Below are 22,749 nucleotides of genomic sequence, written 5' to 3'. Positions count from 1 at the left end.
AAATGAATATGCAGATTTTTGTTCAATTCCCTTGCTACCTCACGGCTGGACTTGTGTTGTTTGTTTCAGGTGTTGGCTCGTGTCCAAGCTCCCAAGGCGGCTCCTAGGCATGTACTAGGATGTATTAGGACCATGTTGGCCCATTAGTTCGTCCCCCATTCTAGCTGGAAACCGAAATGACAGCAACCTCCCCATATTGCAGAATTGGGTTTCGAAAATTCTGTTTTGCTTGTCTATGGATGGTTCGAACCTTGGTTGGCTCTTGGGCCTGTAACCCTAGTTTGAACCCTTCCCTAGCATGTCTAGGACGTGACCAAGATGCCCTTTCATGGCTTGGTTCACGTCCCAATTGGTTTCAAATAAAAAGAACATGAACAGCCCACCCTTCTCGGCCCTTCTATTTTCCAGCAAGTGTAGTTGAGTTGTGTGTTGTTAGTATGGATCTTGGTTGGCTCTTTAACCATTAGCCATGGTTCACACCATGACCCATGAAGTCTAGATCGTGGCATGGTCAATCAAATGGCCACTGGGACGATCCATGACAGCAAAACAATAGCAATACCCCCACGCGCACAGAATTGCTCTCGGGTGGGACTTCTCGATAGTTTCATGGGGTGGTTCGAATTGTGGCTGGCCTAGGGCCCTTAGCCATGGTTCAAATCATTCCTTAGGGTGTTGGTAAAAGCCTTTGGTCGGTGGTTCAAGCCCCAATGGCCGGTAGTCTCGAAAACGACACAAGAAATCGAAGGCACGGCTACTGTAATTTTTGACAGCAAGCATGCTGCGGTTCAGAGGTGAATTCCGGGTTCTTGCTTGGCTTTTAGCCTATGGCCTTGGACTGGACAGTAACTCAATGAGTTGGGAAGGCCATGTTTTTGGCCGTTTGTGATTCGGTTAAGTTTAGAGGTCGTACGAGATTTTACGGTGCAAGGTGCCAAAATGACTCTCGAAAGAGCGTTACATGTTTTTGGACTCCATTCACTAAATTTCGAGTACTGTAAATTTAAGAGCATTATTTCATCATTTTAGGCGTATTTTAATCGTGACCATATGACAGTTCGGTGTTGGTTCGGGTTGGTACGGAGTCACGATTAATTACAAAGTTGTTAGGAGCAATTGTCTCAGTTTTTGGATTCAATTACAAAGTTTGGTCAAGTTAAATCATTTGCATACTTTTTTCATGTTAAATTTAAGTCGCAGCGAGCCTGTGAGCGATCCAACCCAATTAGTAAAATTATTACAGGACATTTAATGATGTTATTTAATTATATTACGTGCAAAATATTCATTTTGAGATTTATGCGATATTGCTTGTGGTCACTTTACTATCATGGGATTATTACTTCACCCGGTTGCCAGTTACCGGTCAGTTCAATTTTGTACCACCCGCTCGCCAGTTACCAGTCAGTTCAGTTCAGTTCAGGGGCCACTTGCGTAGACCATAATCTCACCTGAAAATTATTACATGCTATTTCATTACAGGGCTCCAAGGAGCAAACATTTTCACTTATGATATTTTCAGTTCAGTTAAGCACGCATTATAATTACTCATGAAATGATATTTTACGTTACACCTCATGACCTGATATTTTCACATGCATGCGATTTTATTATGTATTTGCTTGTTATTTACGATATATGCATTCTGAGTCTTTAGACTCACTAGACTTGATTGTTGTAGGTACTGATGATGTCGGGGCCGAGGGCGGAGACCAGTGAGCTAGCTTGGGTCGGCAGTAGTGGAACCCGAGGACCTCAATTTTTAGCATTTATGATTTTTCGAACTCAGTTTTTATCTGCTGATGAATTATTTTAAATTGATACTTTGCAAACATTAAATTCTTCCGCTGCTATTTTGAATATTAAACTTTATTTATCAATTTATTTCATGAATGAGATATTTTATTCAGATTAAAAGAAAATTTTAATTTTTCCGCAAATTTTCAAGTAAGAATTTTCGGGCCTTTACAGTTGGTATCAGAGCCTATGTTCTTGTAAAGGGTTGTACTACTACTGACCACGAGAAGCTCAGGAAGTCACGTCTTTGGTCTGTAAGTTTTACATTTACGCATTTTATTTAAAGCATGAATTATTTTATCAGAATGCCATCCTTGAGAGCATTTTATTTATCAGGTAAGTGGCAGTTAGTATGACATAACCCCAATGATATCGAGGAACATTTGATGTAAAGAGTAATGCACGAGCAACCTCAAGTAGATGGCAATTTTTCCACTCAGAGACCCCTTTTTTGTCGTGGTGTGTCCACACATGAGCTATTCATACTGTATTAGGGGCGTGGCACTGCTGAAAGTTATGAAAGTGGCTGAGGCAACCGGTCATGTGGTCGGATGTGTCTGAATCAATTATCCAAAAAGATGACAAAACATACTGTGAAGATGTAAAAGAGGCAATACCTAAATAGACCACATTACCAGTGCCACTGAGAGATGGAGTGGGTGTGACAAGAGTTTGTCCAAACAACTTTTAACGAGCATCAAGTTGATCCTTCATGAATGGTTGTTGCTCTGAAGGTGAAAGATCAACAACAACTGCATTTGAATGTCTCTCGCGCGCTGGCTTCCAATCAGCAGGTTTCCCATTAATTTCACGTTTTCAGCGTATGTGTATGTTTGCAACATTTGGGTTATCATGGGCGGCCTTGCTTGAATTGGCCAGTACTATGTGAGTTAGAGACAGTACGCATACCACCACCAGAGTCATCGCTTGGAGAAGGGAAGCGATGTTGGGCAGCCAAGGCAAATGTGTCAACAGAGGAAGGATGATCGGACTGTGTCAACATAATCTTCTGACGGCTCTCTTCAAGACATACAACAGAAAAAACAACACGAAGGCTCTATAAAGGATTAGAACCTAGAATTCTTCCCCGAACATCATCGAGTGATGATTTGAGGTCCGACAAAAATTTGAATATCTGGTAATTCCACGAAACCGATCACCATCTGCTGGACACCCCCACTCATACACTTCGAAGAGATCTAATTGTTTCCACAGACGGGTAAGGGAATTAAAGAAATCGGTGACCGAGGACTTCCCTTGACTCAGATCTTGTAGACGACATTCGATTGCAAACAATTCGGAGGTGTTGTCTTAGGAGGAATATGTATCTCGTGCAGTTTCCCAAATTTCCTTGGCACTGCGATAGAGGAGGAAATTCTCTCCAATCTCTATTGTCATAGAATTTATTAACAAAGACATAACCATGCATGTAGAACCCGTATTTGGACAACGTATAAGCCATGCATAATTCTAGTATTTTAAATTTAATTGACTTCATTGCATGATTATTTAAATGCTTTCTTTGAAGTTAATTATTTTATTGCCAGCAGTTTGATTTTTAATTCCTTCAGTTATTTCAGTGAGGTCGGACCGGAGTTGGAGTTTAGAGATAAATTTAAGATTTCAGAAAATATATCCAGGATTTTATTTAGCTAGCAAGTAAGTTAATTTAAGATAAAAAGAAGTTTAAGGAATTATTTAAATTACTTGACGTGAGTAGAAAATAAATTTAATTAAGTTCCTTAATTATGGGGTTAGTTCACTAAATTAATTAAAGGATTAGTGAGGCTTTTAAGGATTATTAAATTACTAGATAATCAACATTCTCCTCCATTTATTGTTAAAATTTCGGCCACCCCCTTGGAGATGCAACAATTCCTTTGCCAACTCATCTTTGACCCATTCTTGATTATTTTAAGATGTTAAGCTTTTTAATTATTTTGTTCCACCTTAATTAATTAATGTTAGAGCATTATCCTAACCTATTCCTAGTCTAGTTTAGCAAGAAATAATCGGCCACCTCACCCTAACAATCACCCCAAAAATAATTGATAGCAACAAAATTTCAAATTTCAAAAACGAGGGAGACTTGGTCTTGAGTTGTTCCCTTTATTTTGCATCCACTTCCCTCACTCTCCTAACCATCATTCCCCCTCTCCCTTGCACGAAATTGAGAGCCCTTTCAGAGTAGAATAACCGTGGGATTCATAGCTAGACACAAGAGGAAAAATTCAGTAGCAAGCAAGGTAGCTAGATCGCACCACTCCCCCGCGCCGCGTCGTCGTCGTTTCGTTCGTTTTCTTTCAAAACGAAACCAGGCATGCATATATTCTTCCTTGACTCTTCAATCAAGTCATACTATCATATTTTTATGTTTCATGATCATCCTTTCATGTAAAAACCGAAATACATCAGCATTTTCAGAAAAACATCACATGCAGTTTTTTCGAATTCTTTGGCAGCTTCACGGTTTTCGCTTGTTGTGATGTTTCAGGTGGATGGCTCGATTCCAGGCTCCCAAGGCAACATCTAGACATGTTCTAGGATGGATTAGGATCACTTTAGTCCATTATTTCAGCCCCCATGCTTACTGGAAATTCGAAAATGACAGCAACTCCATTTTGTGTCCAGTTGTGTTTCAAAAATCTGCTGCTGCTGTCCTAAGGGAATAGATCTGATCTTGGCTGCCCCAAGGGCCTATAGCCATGGTTAGATCACTTCCCTAGCATGTCAAGGACGTGACTAAGTCACCCTTTTGGTGGCTTGGTCCATGGCTAATCGGTTTTTACATAAAACAACAAGAGCAGCCTCTACTCCCTTTCGCCCCTTCATTTTACAGCATGTGTGTGTGTTCGATTTTGTGGTGTGGTGTGAATCTTGGTTGGCCTCTGGCCCATAGCCACGGTTCATACCCTACCACTGGATGTCTAGATCGTGCCATGGTCAATGAAATGGCCACTGGAACGATACAAGACAACGAACGAAGCAAAACACCCCTCACGCGCGCAAAGGTGCTCTCGGGTGGAACGTTTCTGTTGTTGCTGGAATAATTAGAATGGTGGCTAGCCTAGGGCCCTTAGCCATGGTTCAAATCATTCCTTGGGATGATGGTAAGAGTGTCTGGTCGGTGGTTCACGCCCCCAATGGCCGATAGTCTCGAAAACAACACAAGACATATGGTTGCGCAGCTGCTGGAATTTGACAGCAACATGCTGTGTCGGTTCGGAGGCTCGTTTGAGTTCATGGTTGGCTTTTAGCCTATGGTCTTGGACTGGACAGTGCCTCACCGAGTTAGGAAGGCCAGGTTTTTTGCCGTTAGTGATTCGGATCATTTTTGAAGTCGTACGATAATTTACGGTGCGATTTGCCAAATTGACTCTCGAAAGAGTGTTTCATGTTTTGGCCTCCATTCACCTAGATTTCGACCCTCATCGTTTTAGGAGCATAAATTCATAATTTTAAGCGTATTTTAATCATGACTTCATGTTGGTTCAGTGTTGGTTCGGGTTGGTTCGGAGTCATGATTAAATACGAAGTCGTTAGACGTAATTGTCGCATTTTCAAAGTTAATTGCATAGTTTACCCAAGAAAATCCATTGCATATTTTCCACGGCATATCTAGGTTGCAGCGAGCCTGGGAGCGATCCAATCCAGTTGGTAAAATATTACAGGATTTTTCTTTACGCCATTTAAATTATATTACGTGCATAAAAAAAATAGAAAATTCTTATTTTTGAGATTTATGCGATATTGATGTGGTCAATTCACTATCATGGGAGTATTATCTTACACGGTCGCCAGTGACCGATCAGTTCAGTTTGGTACCCCGGTCGCCAGTGATCGATCAGTTCAGTTCAGTGCAGAGGCCACATGCATAGACCATAATCTCAACAGAAAAAAATTATTACCAGTTATTTTAATACAGGGCTCCAAGGAGCAAACATTTTTACTATGATTTTCAGTTCAGTTATGTACGTATTATAATTGCTCAGTACAAGTTATTTTCAGTATGCCTCATGACATGAAATTTTATCCCATGCAAATTTCAGTATTTACTCGTTATCTGCGATATATGCATGCTGAGTCTTTAGGCTCACTAGACTTGATTGTTGTAGGTACCGATGAGGTCAGGGCTGAGGGCGGGGACCAGTGAGCCAGCTTGGGTTGGCAGTAGTGGCACCCGAGGACCTCAGTTCAGCAAATACTATTTTATTTCTCAAACAATTTTTATCAGTTGTTGGACAATTTTTTTACTTGTTACTTTTGCAACAAATATTTTTCCTCCGCTGCAATTTTTGAATATCAAACCTTTGTTTATCGGTTGAGTAATGAATGAGGCATTTTATTATTTAAAAGATAAATTTTTTAATTTTCCGCAAATTTTCAGGCAAGGATTTCTAGGCGTTCACAGTTGGTATCAGAGCCCATGTTCTTGTAAAGGGTTACACTACTACTGACCACGAGAAGCTCACGATGTCACGCCTTCGGTCTGTAAGTTTTACATTTCAGCATTTTTCATTAAAGCATGAATTATTTTGACAGCATGCTTCCATGAAATAGTTTATGATCAGATTTTCAGTATTTCAGTTTTCATTTAAAATAAATTATGGAATTATGCATGTTAGTTACGTATGGGTTATGTTTGGAACAGTATGCCTCCTAGACGTCAGGTAGGACGCCCGAGAGGGGGCCGTGTGTACCGTCATGAGGACGAGTTTGATCAGAGACAGGAGAGGCAGGCACCTCCTCCTCCTCCTCCTCCTCCTCCTCCGCCTCCGCCGGATATGAATGCCCAGATGCTAGCTGGGATGACGCAGTTCTTCGCACATTTTGCGGGGAACAATGCCGCAGCCGCAGCCGCAGCCAAGCCAACAGGGCCCGAGGCTGTATATGAGAGGTTTATGAAGATGCGTCCGAAGGAGTTTTTCGGGACGTCTGACCCCATGATTGCCGAGGGATGGATCAAATCCCTCGAGGTTATCTTCGAGTTCATGGAGCTTGGAGATGCTGACAGAGTCCGATGCGCCACCTATCTGTTCAGTGGTGATGCCCGCTTATGGTGGGAAGGAGATTCAGTAGCCTTGAACTTGGCTACATTGTCATGGATCCGCTTCACGGAGGTTTTCCACTCCAAGTATTTTGCTGAGGAAGTGCGCACCAGGTTGACTACTGAGTTCATGAGCCTGAGGCAGGGGGATCTATCTATTACGGAGTTCATCCGTAGGTTTGAGAGGGGCTGTCACTTTGTGCCCCTGATAGCGAATGACGCCAGAGCCAAGATGATGCATTTTCTGGTGGGTCTACGGCCGATCTTGCGCCGTGATGTTAGGGTGTCTGACCCTACTACTTATGAGATTGCGGTCTCCAAAGCTTTAGCCGCAGAGCAGGATCAGCGGGATATTGAGAGAGACCGACAGGGCAAGCGCCCAGCCCAAGTACCACACCGCCCTCCTCCTCATCAGCATCAGCAGCAGAGTAAGAGGCCTTTTCACGGGCCGCCTAGAAACAGAGGTCACCAGCAGCAGCAGCAGCGGGGGCGCCCAGCCCCGAGGAATTTTGAGCACCCACTCTGTCCCAGGTGCTCACGCCGCCACCCTGGAGCATGTATGTATGGCTCAGGAAAGTGTTTCAAGTGTGGCAGTCCAGACCACGTGTTGCTGCAGTGCCCTCAGAGGAATCTGCCTACTCAAGGCAGAGTCTTTGCTCTCCATGCCGCGGAAACAAACCCGGAGACTATATTGTTGACAGGTACCTTTAAGCTTTAAGTTATTATTTGAATTTCCGCGTTTTGGGAATCGGGATTAAGATTTGAACTTAGAACTGCGATAGGATTTCATGCTCTACTCAGTAGTATTTTGGGGATTTAAGTCAGAAGAACTCTGGCCTTTGCATATCTATAAGTTTAATTCTTATAGCTATTGGGTTCAACTTAGAGTTCCGATCTTTCAGGGAGAATTTTTATATCTGGTTCCGCTACCAAGGCCTTGATAGATTCAGGGGCCACTCATTCTTTTATTTCGGAGGTCTTTGCTAATTTCCTCAAATTCAAGACCATTGGGCTAGACACGCCCTTTTCAGTAGTGTTGCCGTCAGGCGAGGAGATGGCAGCTACCAATTTTATCAGAGATATAGACCTTGAGCTGCACGGTAATCTTGTTTATGCGGATCTGATCGTGCTATCGATGCCAGAGTTTGACATCATCCTAGGGATGGACTGGCTATTGCGGAACAGAGTTTTGATTGACTTCCAGCGGAGATCTGTTCTTGTCCGACCGCCAGGAATGGAGCAGTTCTTACTTGAGCCAGACAGGTACTTTCCTCTACTGCGCATTATTCCATATGTTCAGGCTAGGAAGCTCATGCATAAACGGTGTCGGGCATTTCTAGCAACCTTTTTATCTGTCCCCGAGGAACCCAGCCAGTCAGCCTCAGATGTTCCGATTGTCAGAGATTTCTTAGACGTTTTTCCCGAAGACGTCTCTGGTATGCCACCTGATCGAGCAAAACTTGCACAGTAAAATCCCCAATGAAAATATGATTTTGTATGCTCAAAATAAATCGCAAGTGCACGATTTCAAGTAATAGTATAGTGTATATGAATACGAGTATCGTTCCACTGGAGACTGTATTTAACAATTATTATTTTAGTTATTAAAACTTTAGCGACGAAATTTGATTGTTTGTTTATAACTACTAAAATGCAAGAAAATTAAATAAACAAGTTCAGCGATTAAATGATAAAATATGAATGCTAAACCAATGGATTAAATTTCAAATGATAAAAGAATTTGTTGGGACTTCTGGTTCACCTACCCCTTATTAATTAATTAATTCGTTCGATTGTGTTCTACGCTTCCGACAGGATCTCCTATTCAATTGAACACACTCTCTCGAGCTATGCCAAACTAATTCACTCAATGAAGTAATTAAATGTCTTTAATCATTTATCAAGAATGAACCGCATTTCGATTGATGAAATCCCCTAGTTTTCGACCCTAAGGACTATGACTATCGGCACGTATCCAATTTCATATGTCTATGAAAATTGTAGATCCGCAGATTATACTACTCGATCCTATCACTAGTTATTCTCTCGAACTCAATCGTGATATAAAATTGTCGTAAGAGTTAGCTACGCTCAAACGACACAATAAAAATCGTAATACAATCAAGAGCAACGCACAACTCAAAATATAAATTAATCAACTAAAAGTTTGGGGTAGGATCCCCTTCAATCCCAACAAATATGAAAGTTAGCTACTAGAATTCATAATTAAAATAAGCAAAACAATGTTTAAACAAAGAAAAATAAACTAGAACTACTAGGCGTGACGAAATCTGCGAAGAACGATGCCCGGAAACCGTCGAATCTTCAATCCAAGTGCAAAAGCTCTCCCCAAAAATCCTTTTTTGCTCTCCAAATCTCTCTGAATAATCTTCAAAAGTCGACCCATCCCTTTCCATAGCAACCCCCATCCAAAATAAGGTAAGAAATCGCGTCCAAAATTTTCCAAAAATAGGCGGCGCTCGGGCGGTAGAAAAGTACCGCTCGAGCGCCACACTCTCTGTCTTGGCCCTTTGTCTTCTCGCGCCCGGGCGGTATAAAAGTACCGCTCGGGCGCCAACTTTCTGTAACGATGGCTTCCGAAGACACCTTCTCGCGCTCGGGCGGTAGAAAATCACCGCCCAAGCGCCAACGTTCTGTCTTGTTTCCTCGGCTGGTCTTCTGTGGCGCCCGGGCGGTAAATGTCTACCGCTCGGGCGCCAAGTATTCTGTCCAACTTCTTGGATTCCACATTTTTCTCCGCTTTCCGACCATTTTTCCTGCAGATTCACCACACACGAGTGAGACATGATAAAATGCCAATGATTACTCTAAAATGAACAAAATGTAGATGAAATGCATGCATGCACAATGCAAACACAACTAAAACTAATGCAATAAACACGTAAAAACACCACCTATCAACCCCCTCATACTAACCTTTTGCTTGCCCTCAAGCAAAACAGGTTAAAGCACGAGACCCTAAACAAACACAACAAAAATAAAAGACTCAAACAAGAACTAACCAACATAAGTCAATGTTAATGGTGAGTTAACAACTTTTATGCTCATGCCTCAGTGAAATTTCCACATACACATCATAATCAAGTCAAATCACAAACGAATACTCATTCTCATCTACACATAAATCTTGACACTAATTTGAACGCGTGTGTGTGTCATGATGGGTCTAGTCATTCGTACTTCAAATAGATCAATCATCAAATCATGCGAATCACTCAATTAACACTTCAATACAAGTCTCACTAGCATGCACCCCCGTGTCCATTCATCACTAACCATCATTTGAACTTTATTAAATTCTTACGTGCAGACAAGGGTGTCGAAAAGAAGGAAAGTAAGCTCAAGTGGCTAAAAGTTGGGAGTACACCGATCATTTTCATTGTGCACTTGTCAAGACTTTTCGTCTGACTTTCCTCGTCTCCTTACATCTCCAACTTTTAGCCTAGGAATAGATTTTCATTCCTTTTATTTCGGCTCCCCCCTCACCTTACATCTCCTTTTTCTTTTTCGCTCAAAGTTCTTTTTGCAAGAAACTTTGTTATTTCAACATGTTGATGCACAATTTTCACACATGTACTCCCTAGGCTAAGAATATATGACTTTGGATTATAGCTGGTTAGGAGTAAGATATTTGAATTTAGTGCATTGAAAAGGAGGTATATGTAAAGTTCAAGGCAAATCAAATTCTCTATTCAAGGTCTCAATCAGTGACTTATTTCCACGGGTTTACATGCCAAATCAACTCATAAATGATGTCTTTCAAGTTAACACACAAGACCATCAAATGTCACCATTCTTCCTACAAAATTTAGTCCCCACACATATGTGCTCAAAAAGTTCAAAATTTGTACCAAAATTCATGTTTCAACAATCAAGAGTATCATTCATGAAGTGACCCACGCAATATTTTTGTATATTATCAGTTCAACATCATCATTGGCGCATAAATTATGTCTTCTCACCATAAACGACACTAGACAACATAAATGCAACGAATAACTAAGCAACCATAACAATCTACCCCCCCTCATACTAGAGTTGTGCAATGCCCTCATTGCACAAAACGAAACAGACATTAAAAATAAAACAACTCATGAATGGAAATGCAAACATAGACATGCAAACACAAATATGCAAACCCAAATGCAGACTAAATAAACATGAAAGGTAATAAACATGCAAGACGGAAACAATGATAAGAAAGAAAAACAGAAAAGCGGTAAAGGGAAAAAATTGCGAAGTAGGGGAAACAGTAAACTCCCCTGATCAAGGCTCATCCTCGTCATGTTCCGGCGGTTGCACTCCGGCGGCACCCCCGTGCTGGTAATAATCATACTGGAACTGGAATGGGGGAGGAGGTAGCGGAGACGGCGGCACGGTCGATGGGTCAACGCCCCCTTGCACAAGCAGCGATCGCATCATGGAGTCAATGTGAGACAGATGGTCGGTGACATACGAGTTGAACTGCCCTTGATGCGTTTGGAAGGCGAGATTCTCGGCCATCATATCGGTGTGAGTTCGCCGGCGGGGTGGTGGTGGACGATGGCGTGGAGCGGCGGCGCTAGAGCCACCTAAATTTTCCTCCTCAGTGGGGAAGTCAATCTGTCGCTTCGCATACTTTCGCTTATCGTCTTCGATGGTAATCGGCTTCATGGGTTGAATCCACTCCTCGTCGTCCCGGAATAGAACTCCCGCCCGGGCACACAACTCGGAGATAATTGTCGGGAAGAATAGACCGACGTGACTGTTGCGAGCACACAACATGATTTGAGAGTAGATAAGTGTGCCCACATTCACGTCGTAGCCGTGAGTTAACGCAAAAAGGAGAACCGCTCGTTCCTTTTGGACCTCGCTCTTATGCGAGACCGGCATCATCCGTCGGGCTACAAATAAGTACCACATGGCAGCGTCAACGGTCAAGAATTTCTCGTCGAAACAGCTCGGCGGTCCGCCCACTGGTTTCCACATCGCACCCGCACCCGGATGGCATGGTGCGGTGATAATCAAGTCATAGTTCGGGTCAGCAGCTAAAGCCTCAAAACGAAAGTTGTCGACCTCCGCCGTTTCCAACAGTGCATTGATAGTTGCCGAGTCACACGGGACGTGTACACCTCGAACAAACACCGTCCCATTTCTCCCCTCCACAGCATTCGCGTAAAATTCACGCACCACCGAAACTACCGCCGCCTTAGGATGATTGGAATAAGTTTCCCATCCGCGCCGTTCCAATTCTATCCGAGGTCCTAGGTGCCTATCGGCAGTTTCTTTTCTAAATCCCCTCTCTACTATCGGATTTCTATTCATCTTGGCATGCTCATACCTGGCCCGAGCTTCTTCACTAACAAAGCGATGCCTATCAAAAGTCGAAGAAGAGGAAGAAGCGGAAGTACCTCTTTGTTTCTTCTTTGGAGCCATAGTAGTGGATGAGAGAGATTTTGGGGAAATCGGAGAAGATGACGCTTGAATTCCGAAGGATGAGCTTGCCCACGATGCTTGAGTCTTGATGGTAGGAGAGATTGCCTGCAAGAAGATGAGAGGAGAGTGAGAGGGGGTTAGGGATTGAGAGGAGTAATTTGGGAAATTTCGTGCAGAATGGGAAGGGGAAAGGGGAATTCGCGCTTATTAAAGCGGTCGCGCTCGAGCGGTAAAAAGTTACCGCTCGAGCGCCAACCGTCTGGAATCCAAAGTGAGTTGCGCGCTCGAGCGGTACAAAAATACCGCCCGAGCGCCAACTTTCTGTCCCGAATCACACAAATTTTTTTTTTTTTTTTTTTGAATAAAAACATGAAATAACACTAAAATCAAATTGAATACAAGATGAAGGGAAAGAAAAAATAGTTCTCAATTTATAGTCGAGAGCTTGACTGTCGGTCCGTCTCAGTTCGGATGATCTCGGAACCGTGTGATTCCAAGTTGTGGCTCAACTGTGCCACCCATGTAGTGCTTGAGGCGCTGGGCATTGACCGTGAATGTCCCGTCCTTCCCATCTTTCAATTCAACAGCTCCCGATGGATGAACTTTCGAGATCACGAATGGACCGGACCATCGCGACTTCAATTTACCGGGAAACAAGCGCAACCGGGAGTTGTAGAGCAGAACACTTTCACCCTCCTTAAACTCTCTCTCGATGATTCTCTTGTCATGCGCCTTTTTGGTTTTTTCCTCGTAAGACAGTGCAAGATCGTAAGCCAAATTCCGGAACTCCTCCAATTGGTCCAACTGAAGCAAACGCTGTTCACCTGCATCAGTAAAATTAAAGTTTAGCGCTTTTGTGGCCCAGTATGCTCGATGCTCTAACTCAACAGGTAGATGACATGCTTTACCAAACAAAAGCCTATACGGTGTAGTGCCTATAGGTGTTTTGAAAGCAGTCCTATACGCCCAAAGAGCATCATCTAACCTCACCGACCTATCTTTCCTACTGACACCTACTACTTTCTCCAAAATTCGCTTAATCTCACGATTCGACACTTCCACTTGACCACTCGTCTGTGGGTGATAAGGGGTAGAGATTTTATGTGTGACACCATATTTGCTCAAAAGTTTTTCAAAGAGTTTGTTGCAAAAATGAGTGCCACCATCACTAATGATTGCTCGTGGTGTTCCAAAGCGGTTAAAAATGTTTTTCTTCAAAAATTTTAGAACCACTTGAGCATCATTAGTGGCGTATGCTTCCGCCTCTACCCACTTAGACACATAATCCACCGCCACCAAAATGTATTTTTTCGTGAAAGAACTGGGAAACGGTCCCATGAAATCTATCCCCCATACATCAAAAACCTCACACTCAATGATATTATTTAAAGGCATTTCGTGACGGTTAGAGATGTTACCTGACCGTTGGCATTTATCACAATGTAGCACATAAGAACGAGCATCTTTAAAGAGGGTTGGCCAATAAAAGCCACATTCGAGTACCTTAGACGCCGTCCTTGTTGGTCCAAAGTGACCACCTACCTCACGATCATGGCAATGGTTGAGAATCTTATAAAACTCTTCCTCCGCAACACACCGTCTTATCATGGAATCTGCACAAATTTTAAACAAGAACGGTTCCTCCCAAAAATAGTATTTCACGTCAGAAAAGAATTTCTTTCGTTGGTGAAAAGATAGGTTTGGTGGAGGTGTGCCTGTGACAAGATAGTTAGCGAAATTTGCATACCATGGACAATTTCTCACCTCAAATAGTTGCTCATCCGGGAACCAATCATTGATAGCATGCTCAACAGAATCATTACAAATACATTCTAATCTAGACAAATGATCTGCTACCACATTCTCAACACCCTTCTTGTCCTTGATCTCTAAATCAAACTCTTGCAACAATAATATCCACCGAAGTAAGCGTGGCTTTGCATCTTTTTTAGCAAGTAAATATTTGAGGGCCGAATGATCAGTGAAAACAATTATTTTGGACAAAACAAGGTATGAATGAAATTTGTCAAGTGCAAACACTACGGCTAGTAATTCCTTCTCAGTTGTTGCGTAATTTAATTGAGCCTCATCTAAGGTCTTACTTGCATAGTAGATTGTATGAAATACCTTGTTTTGTCGCTGGCCAAGCACGGCCCCCACTGCAGTGTCGCTGGCGTCGTACATTATCTCAAAAGGTAGATCCCAATCCGGTGCCACCAAGACAGGAGCCGTCACCAAGCGCTCCTTCAGATTCTCATATGCGTGTAAACAGTCAGAAGTGAAATCAAATGGCACATCTTTCATAAGTAAAGAAGAGAGAGGTTTTGCAATTTTTGAAAAATCTTTTATGAAACGCCGATAAAAACCGGCGTGGCCTAGAAAACTTCTAACTCCCTTTATGGACGCCGGAGGTGGTAACTTCTTGATGACTTCCACTTTCGCCTTGTCCACCTCTATCCCGTGCTCCGAAATCTTGTGCCCTAGGACAATGCCCTCTTGTACCATGAAATGGCACTTTTCCCAATTGAGCACCAAGTTGGTTTCCTCGCATCTCATCAACACCACCTGCAAGTTCTGCAAACAGTCATCAAAAGACGGTCCGAAAATAGAGAAGTCATCCATAAATATTTCAAGAAAAGTTTCTATCATATCATGGAATATAGCGGTCATGCAACGTTGAAAGGTGGCGGGTGCATTACACAAACCAAAGGGCATTCTTCTAAAAGCAAAAGTGCCATAAGGACAAGTGAAAGTGGTTTTCTCTTGGTCCTCGGGCGCAATCATGATTTGGTTATACCCAGAATACCCATCTAGAAAACAATAAAACTCATGACCCGCTAACCTCTCAAGCATTTGATCAATAAAAGGGAGGGGAAAGTGGTCTTTTCGGGTGGCATCATTCAATTTCCTATAGTCAATGCATACACGCCATCCCGTGACAGTCCTGGTGGGTATTAGTTCATTCTTATCATTTGTAATCACAGTAATACCACTCTTCTTTGGCACACATTGAACAGGACTTACCCATGCACTATCAGATATAGGATAGATAATACCTGCATCGAGAAGCTTAATCGTCTCAGCTTTCACTACCTCTTGCATCTTAGGATTCAATCTTCGCTGAGGTTGCACAAGAGGTGAGTACTTGTCTTCCATCAATATCTTGTGCATGCAGACTGAGGGATTGATCCCTTTGATATCCGCCACCTTCCATGCAAATGCGCCCTTGTGCGCTTTTAGAACCTCCACTAGTTTGGCTTCCATCACATCTGTCAAAGCGGCAGAAATAATGACAGGTAATGTGGTATTCTCACCTAAGTAAACGTACTTGAGGTGTGGAGGCAACGGCTTTAGCTCAAGTGTGGGTGGCTCCTCGATGCTTGACCTTTGAGGGGTCAAATCTCTTCGTTCTCCTAGATCCTCCAGTCGCATCCTCATCGGCTTTCTCCATGGATGGTTGGCATTCAAGTGTGCCACGATTTCAGCTTTCTCTTCATCCAATTCCTCTTTTCCCATTTCAGTGGTGATAGTGGCCTCCACCGGGTCCCTAAAAGTATCCTGCACATAATGAGACACAAGAGAGTCCAAAGCATCAATTCTAAAACAACTATCAGAATGCAGTGTGTGCTTAAGTGCATGAAAAACATCGAAAGTAATCTCATCCTCGCCCACTCTCAGTTTCAACTTCCCATCTTGCACATCAATCAGTGCCTTGCCAGTTGCAAGGAACGGTCTACCCAAAATCAGAGGCATCTCCGCATCCTCCTCCATATCAAGCACCACGAAGTCCGCAGGGAAAATGAATTTGTCCACTTTCACTAGCACATCCTCAATCACTCTGCGGGGGTACTTGACAGACCTGTCAGCCAGTTGTAAAGACATCCTCGTCGGCTTAGGCTCTCCTAATCCGAGTTTCCTGAAAACAGATAAGGGCATCAGATTAATACTTGCACCAAGATCACACAACGCTTTACGAAAAACAACATCACCAATCATGCAAGGGATAGAAAAACTCCCTGGGTCTTTTAGTTTCGGTGGGATTTTGTTTTGCACCAAAGCAGAGCAACTCTCAGTCAAGTTCACTGTCATGTGATCCTCCAATTTTCGCTTGTTAGCTAAGATGTCCTTTAGGAATTTGGCATAACTAGGCATTTGCATTAAAGCATCGGCAAAGGGAATATTGATATGCAATTTTTTAAACACCTCAAGAAATTTACCGAATTGTGCATCTAGTTTTGCCTTTTTCAATGCTGCGGGGAAAGGCGGGGGGATAACAATCTTAGGATGTGCCGTGGGTGCTGGTGTAGAGTTAGATGACTTACCTTTTGACGCCTCAGCATGCTCATCCGATACTTGGCTTTTCTCTTTCTCTCTAGGCTCCAAAATCTTTCCACTCTTCAACTCAATGGCCTTCACTTGCTCTTTTGGATTAGTTTCGGTGTTGCTTGGCAAGGTGCCCGGCTCTCGATTTGCTATCATCTTGGCCAATTGCCCAATCTAAGTTTCGAGCCCCTTAATCGACGCATCTTGATTTTGAAGTCTAGTTTCAGTGGATGAAATAAACTTAGACATCATTTGCTCCAAGTTGGACTTTTCTTCTCTAGGAGGATCGGATCTGTACATTGGTTGTTTGCCATATTGTTGTCCTCCTTGCGGTCTAGTTTGACTGTTTTGACCGCCCCATGAGAAGTTAGGATGTTGCCTCCACCCAGGATTGTATGTGTTCGAATAAGGGTCATGCCTTGGGCGGTTTTGGACTCCCACTTGATGTACCGGTGCTCCTTCGGGCACATAGAATGGATTGTCATCTTGACAGTCTTTCACATAGTGCTCACCCCCACATTTCTCACAGAATACCTCTTGCAAACGCATAGCCGTGCCACCCATGTTCAAGCCATCCAATTTCCTGTTTAACACATCAAGTTGTGCAGTAATAGCAGATAAATCAGTTACCTGGTGAATCCCTGCACTTCTCCGCTGATTGTTCCTGTCAGATTGAGGGTGATAACTGCTAGCAGACATCTCCTCCAGTAGCTCATACCCTTCCTCAGCAGTTTTTCTCAATAGATTTCCACAAGCAGCAGCATCTATCATAGTACGATTAGGAGTAAGCAAGCCATAATAGAAGGTTTGAACGACTAACCCAAGTGGCAACTCGTGATGTGGGCATCTTCGTAATAGGTCTTTGAAACGCTCCCATGCCTCATATAGTGACTCTTGATCGAACTGAGCAAATGTTGTGATGTCTGCCCGCAGCTTCATGGTCTTCGATGGAGGAAAGTATTTGATGAGAAACGCCTTCGCCATGTCCTCCCATGTAGCTATCGAACCTACAGGTAAACAATTCAACCAAGCTTTAGCTTTATCACGCAAAGAGAAAGGAAATAAACGCAGTCTAACAGCATCATCAGAAACTCCATTAAATTTAAAAGTATCGCAAATCTCAAGAAAATCCGCGATGTGTGTGTTTGGATCGTCCACAGCAGTTCCTCCAAATTGGACGGTGTTCTGAATCATCTGGATAATGGCTGGTTTTATTTCGAATTGGTTTGCCCGCACAATCGGCCTCACAATGCTGGGGCGTGCACCATCCAAAGAAGGCTGGGCATACTCTAACATGGGTATGCGGCGTGGCATCTCAATTCGTCTCTCGTTTTGGCGCTCCGCCTCCTGCTCTGGCTCGTGCCTCTCCATCAGTTCCTTAAGTCTTTGCTGTTGTCTTCGCCTGCGGAAAGTCCTTTCAATTTCAGGGTCACACTCAGGCTCCAAGTCAAGTGACTTTGGCATGCACCGGAAGAGATATCTGAATTAAAATATGGAGTGTTAGTTCGGTAAAAATAAAATACACTAAAGAAAATAACTAAAAATATAATTGTAGATTAACAGTCCCCGGCAACGGCGCCAAAAACTTGATCGAGCAAAACTTGCACAGTAAAATCCCCAATGAAAATATGATTTTGTATGCTCAAAATAAATCGCAAGTGCACGATGTCAAGTAATAGTATAGTGTATATGAATACGAGTATCGTTCCACTGGAGACTGTATTTAACAATTATTATTTTAGTTATTAAAACTTTAGCGACGAAATTTGATTGTTTGTTTATAACTACTAAAATGCAAGAAAATTAAATAAACAAGTTCAGCGATTAAATGATAAAATATGAATGCTAAACCAATGGATTAAATTTCAAATGATAAAAGAATTTGTTGGGACTTCTGGTTCACCTACCCCTTATTAATTAATTAATTCGTTCGATTGTGTTCTACGCTTCCGACAGGATCTCCTATTCAATTGAACACACTCTCTCGAGCTATGCCAAACTAATTCACTCAATGAAGTAATTAAATGTCTTTAATCATTTATCAATAATGAACCGCATTTCGATTGATGAAATCCCCTAGTTTTCGACCCTAAGGACTATGACTATCGGCACGTATCCAATTTCATATGTCTATGCAAATTGTAGATCCGCAGATTATACTACTCGATCCTATCACTAGTTATTCTCTCGAACTCACTCGTGATATAAAATTGTCGTAAGAGTTAGCTACGCTCAAACGACACAATAAAAATCGTAATACAATCAAGAGCAACGCACAACTCAAAATATAAATTAATCAACTAAAAGTTTGGGGTAGGATCCCCTTCAATCCCAACAAATATGAAAGTTAGCTACTAGAATTCATAATTAAAATAAGCAAAACAATGTTTAAACAAAGAAAAATAAACTAGAAATACTAGGCGTGACGAAATCTGCGAAGAACGATGCCCGGAAACCGTCGAATCTTCAATCCAAGTGCAAAAGCTCTCCCCAAAAATCCTTTTTTGCTCTCCAAATCTCTCTGAATAATCTTCAAAAGTCGACCCATCCCTTTCCATAGCAACCCCCATCCAAAATAAGGTAAGAAATCGCGTCCAAAATTTTCCAAAAATAGGCGGCGCTCGGGCGGTAGAAAAGTACCGCTCGAGCGCCACACTCTCTGTCTTGGCCCTTTGTCTTCTCGCGCCCGGGCGGTATAAAAGTACCGCTCGGGCGCCAACTTTCTGTAACGATGGCTTCCGAAGACACCTTCTCGCGCTCGGGCGGTAGAAAATCACCGCCCAAGCGCCAACGTTCTGTCTTGTTTCCTCGGCTGGTCTTCTGTGGCGCCCGGGCGGTAAATGTCTACCGCTCGGGCGCCAAGTATTCTGTCCAACTTCTTGGATTCCATATTTTTCTCCGCTTTCCGACCATTTTTCCTGCAGATTCACCACACACGAGTGAGACATGATAAAATGCCAATGATTACTCTAAAATGAACAAAATGTAGATGAAATGCATGCATGCACAATGCAAACACAACTAAAACTAATGCAATAAACACGTAAAAACACCACCTATCACCACCCGAGAGAGAGAGGTGGATTTTTCCATTGAGCTTATGCTAGGTACGACTCCGATATCCAAAGCGCCGTACATACTAGCACCGACAGAGATGGCAGAGCTTAAGAAGCAGATTCAAGAACTTCTGGACAAGGAGTTCATTCGCTCGAGCTTTTCACCATGGGGCGCGCCAGTATTGTTTGTTAAGAAGAAGGATGGCTCTATGAGGCTTTGCATTGATTACCGGGAGTTGAACAGGGTTACAGTGAAGAACAAGTACCCACTTCCGAGGATTGAGGATCTGTTTGACCAATTGCATGGAGCTTCGATTTTCTCCAAGATTGATCTGCGTTCCGGTTATCACCAGTTGAGGGTGAGAGATGCTGATGTTTCCAAGACAGATTTCAGGACTCGTTATGGTCACTACGAGTTCCTTGTGATGCCGTTCGGTCTGACGAATGCGCCAGCGATCTTCATGGATCTCATGAATCGCGTATTTCAGCCTTATCTTGACCAGTTTGTGATAGTGTTCATAGACGACATTCTCGTCTACTCCAAGAATCAGGAGGATCACAGCAGACATCTGACTACAGTGTTGCAGACCTTGCAGAAGCACAAGTTATTCGCAAAATTCAGTAAATGAGAATTCTGGTTAGAGAAGGTGGCGTTCTTAGGCCACATCGTTTCTAGCAGCGGTATTGAGGTAGACCCAGCGAAAGTTGCAGCAGTCAGAGATTGGGTTGTGCCACAGAATGCATCTTAAATCCGCAGTTTTCTTGGGCTAGCAGGATATTACAGGAAATTCATTCAGGGATTCTCCTCCATTGCCGTTCCACTCACTTCATTGACCAAGAAGAATACTAAGTATGTGTGGAGCGATGAGTGTCAAAAGAGCTTCGATACTTTGAAGCAAGCTCTTATTTCAGCACCAGTTTTGGCCATGCCGTCAGGGCCCGGTGAGTTTGTTCTATATACCGATGCTTCGAAGCTCGGTCTTGGCGCAGTATTGATGCAGCATGGAAAGGTGATAGCTTATGCTTCTCGACAGTTGAAAATCCACGAGAAGAATTACCCTACCCATGATCTAGAGTTGGCAGCAGTAGTTTTTGCCTTGAAGATTTGGAGGCATTATCTGTATGGAGAGAAGTGCCAGATCTTTACCGACCACAAAAGCCTCAAGTATTTCTTTACGCAGAAGGAGCTGAACATGCGTCAGAGGCATTGGTTGGAGCTTGTGAAGGATTACGGCTGTGACATTAGCTACCACCCGGGTAAAGCTAATGTAGTTGCAGATGCATTGAGCCGAAAAGTCGCAGTAATGGCTCATTTGACGATTCAGAAACCTCTTCAGCTTGAGATGCAGAGGTTTGATCTAGAGTCATAACCTCAAGGTAGAGTTCCCCGTCTATCTACCTTGACCATTCAGTCCTCTCTTCTTGACCGTATTCGCAGCGGTCAGTCAGCAGATGAGCAATTGGCACAGTGGAAGAAGAGAGATGAAGCCAAGGGCAGCGTCTTGTATTCAGTCAGTGACGGTATTGTGAGATACCGAGACAGGATGTGGGTTCCTAGCAGTGATTCTATCCGAGCAGATATTCTATCGGAGGCCCACATGTCCCCGTACTCTATTCATCCAGGGAGTACGAAGATGTACAGAGATTTGCAGCTATTGTACTGGTGGCCAGGGATGAAGAAAGACATCAGGCGTTTTGTATCCGAGTGCCTGACTTGTCAGTTAGTGAAGGCAGAGCATCAGAGACCAGCAGGTCTGCTCAAGCCTCTTCCTATTCCCGAGTGGAAGTGGGAGAATGTTACCATGGATTTTGTGACCGGTTTGCCGAAGTCAGTCAGAGGATCAAATGCCATATGGGTGATTGTTGATCGTCTTACCAAATCAGCGCACTTCTTGCCTATTAAGACGACTTTCACCATGGTTCAGTATGCAGAGTTATATATCCGGGAGATAGTCCGACTTCATGGTATTCCCGTTTCTATCGTATCTGACAGAGATCCTAGATTCACTTCCTCATTTTGGAAGAGCTTATATTCGACCATGGGTACGAAGTTGCTGTTTAGCACAGCTTTCCACCCACAGACAGATGGTCAGTCAGAGCGAGTTATTCAGATCTTGGAGGATCTCCTCCGTGCTTGTGTGATCGACTTCTCGGGGAGTTGGGAGTCGAAGTTGCCATTGGTGGAGTTTACTTATAACAACAGCTTCCAGTCATCTATTGGTATGGCACCGTACGAAGCACTGTATGGCCGCAAGTGTAGATCTCCTGTTCATTGGGATGAAATAGGAGATAGAGCAGAATTGGGTCCAGAGATTATTCAGCAGGCTGCCGATGTAGTAGTCAAGATCCGTGATAGGATGAGGACTGCTCAGAGTCGACAGAAAAGCTATGCAGATCAGAGAAGGAGAGACCTAGAGTTTGCCGTTGGCGACCATGTCTTTGTAAAGATTGCACCTATGAAAGGTGTTATGCGATTTGGAAAGAAATGGAAGCTCAGTCCGAGATTCATTGGACCGTTTGAGATCCTTGACAGAGTTGGGACGCTAGCTTATCGTGTTGCTCTTCCGCCGAATCTGTCCGGAGTACACAATATGTTTCACGTCTCCATGCTGAGAAAGTACATGGCGAATCCTTCGCATGTGCTGAACTTTGAGCCGTTGCAGCTTACCCCGAACCTGTCTTATGAGGAGAGACCAGTGCAGATCCTAGACAGACAGGAGAAGAAGCTTCGAAACAAGTTGGTTAAGCGAGTCAAAGTCAAATGGCTCAACCATTCAGAAGAGGAAGCTACATGGGAGTCTGAGCCAGAAATGAGGAGTCGGTACCCCGAGTTGTTCAGTGAGTTCTAATTTCGAGGACGAAATTTCTTTTAAGAGGGGGAGAGTTGTAGAACCCGTATTTGGATAACGTATAAGCCATACATAATTCTAGTATTTTAAATTTAATTGACTTCATTGCATGATTATTTAAATGCTTTCTTTGAAGTTAATTATTTTATTGCCAGCAGTTTGATTTTTAATTCTTTCAGTTATTTCAGTGAGGCCGGACCGGAGTTGGAGTTTAGAGATAAATTTAAGATTTCAGAAAATA

General features: G+C 43.1%; 1 non-coding gene across 1 annotated transcript; it reads left to right on the top strand.

Annotated features, from left to right (window-relative positions):
- Window positions 1–17,432: 17,432 nt before the first annotated feature.
- On the top strand, window positions 17,433–17,538 carry LOC140842234 (small nucleolar RNA R71). The gene has a single exon (XR_012120364.1). It is a non-coding gene; the product is annotated as a small nucleolar RNA R71 (small nucleolar RNA).
- Window positions 17,539–22,749: the final 5,211 nt, after the last annotated feature.

The sequence above is a fragment of the Primulina eburnea genome, chromosome 9 (assembly GCF_022965805.1).
Source record: "Primulina eburnea isolate SZY01 chromosome 9, ASM2296580v1, whole genome shotgun sequence".
NCBI lineage: Eukaryota > Viridiplantae > Streptophyta > Magnoliopsida > Lamiales > Gesneriaceae > Primulina > Primulina eburnea.
This window is presented reverse-complemented; position numbering and strand designations above follow the sequence as displayed.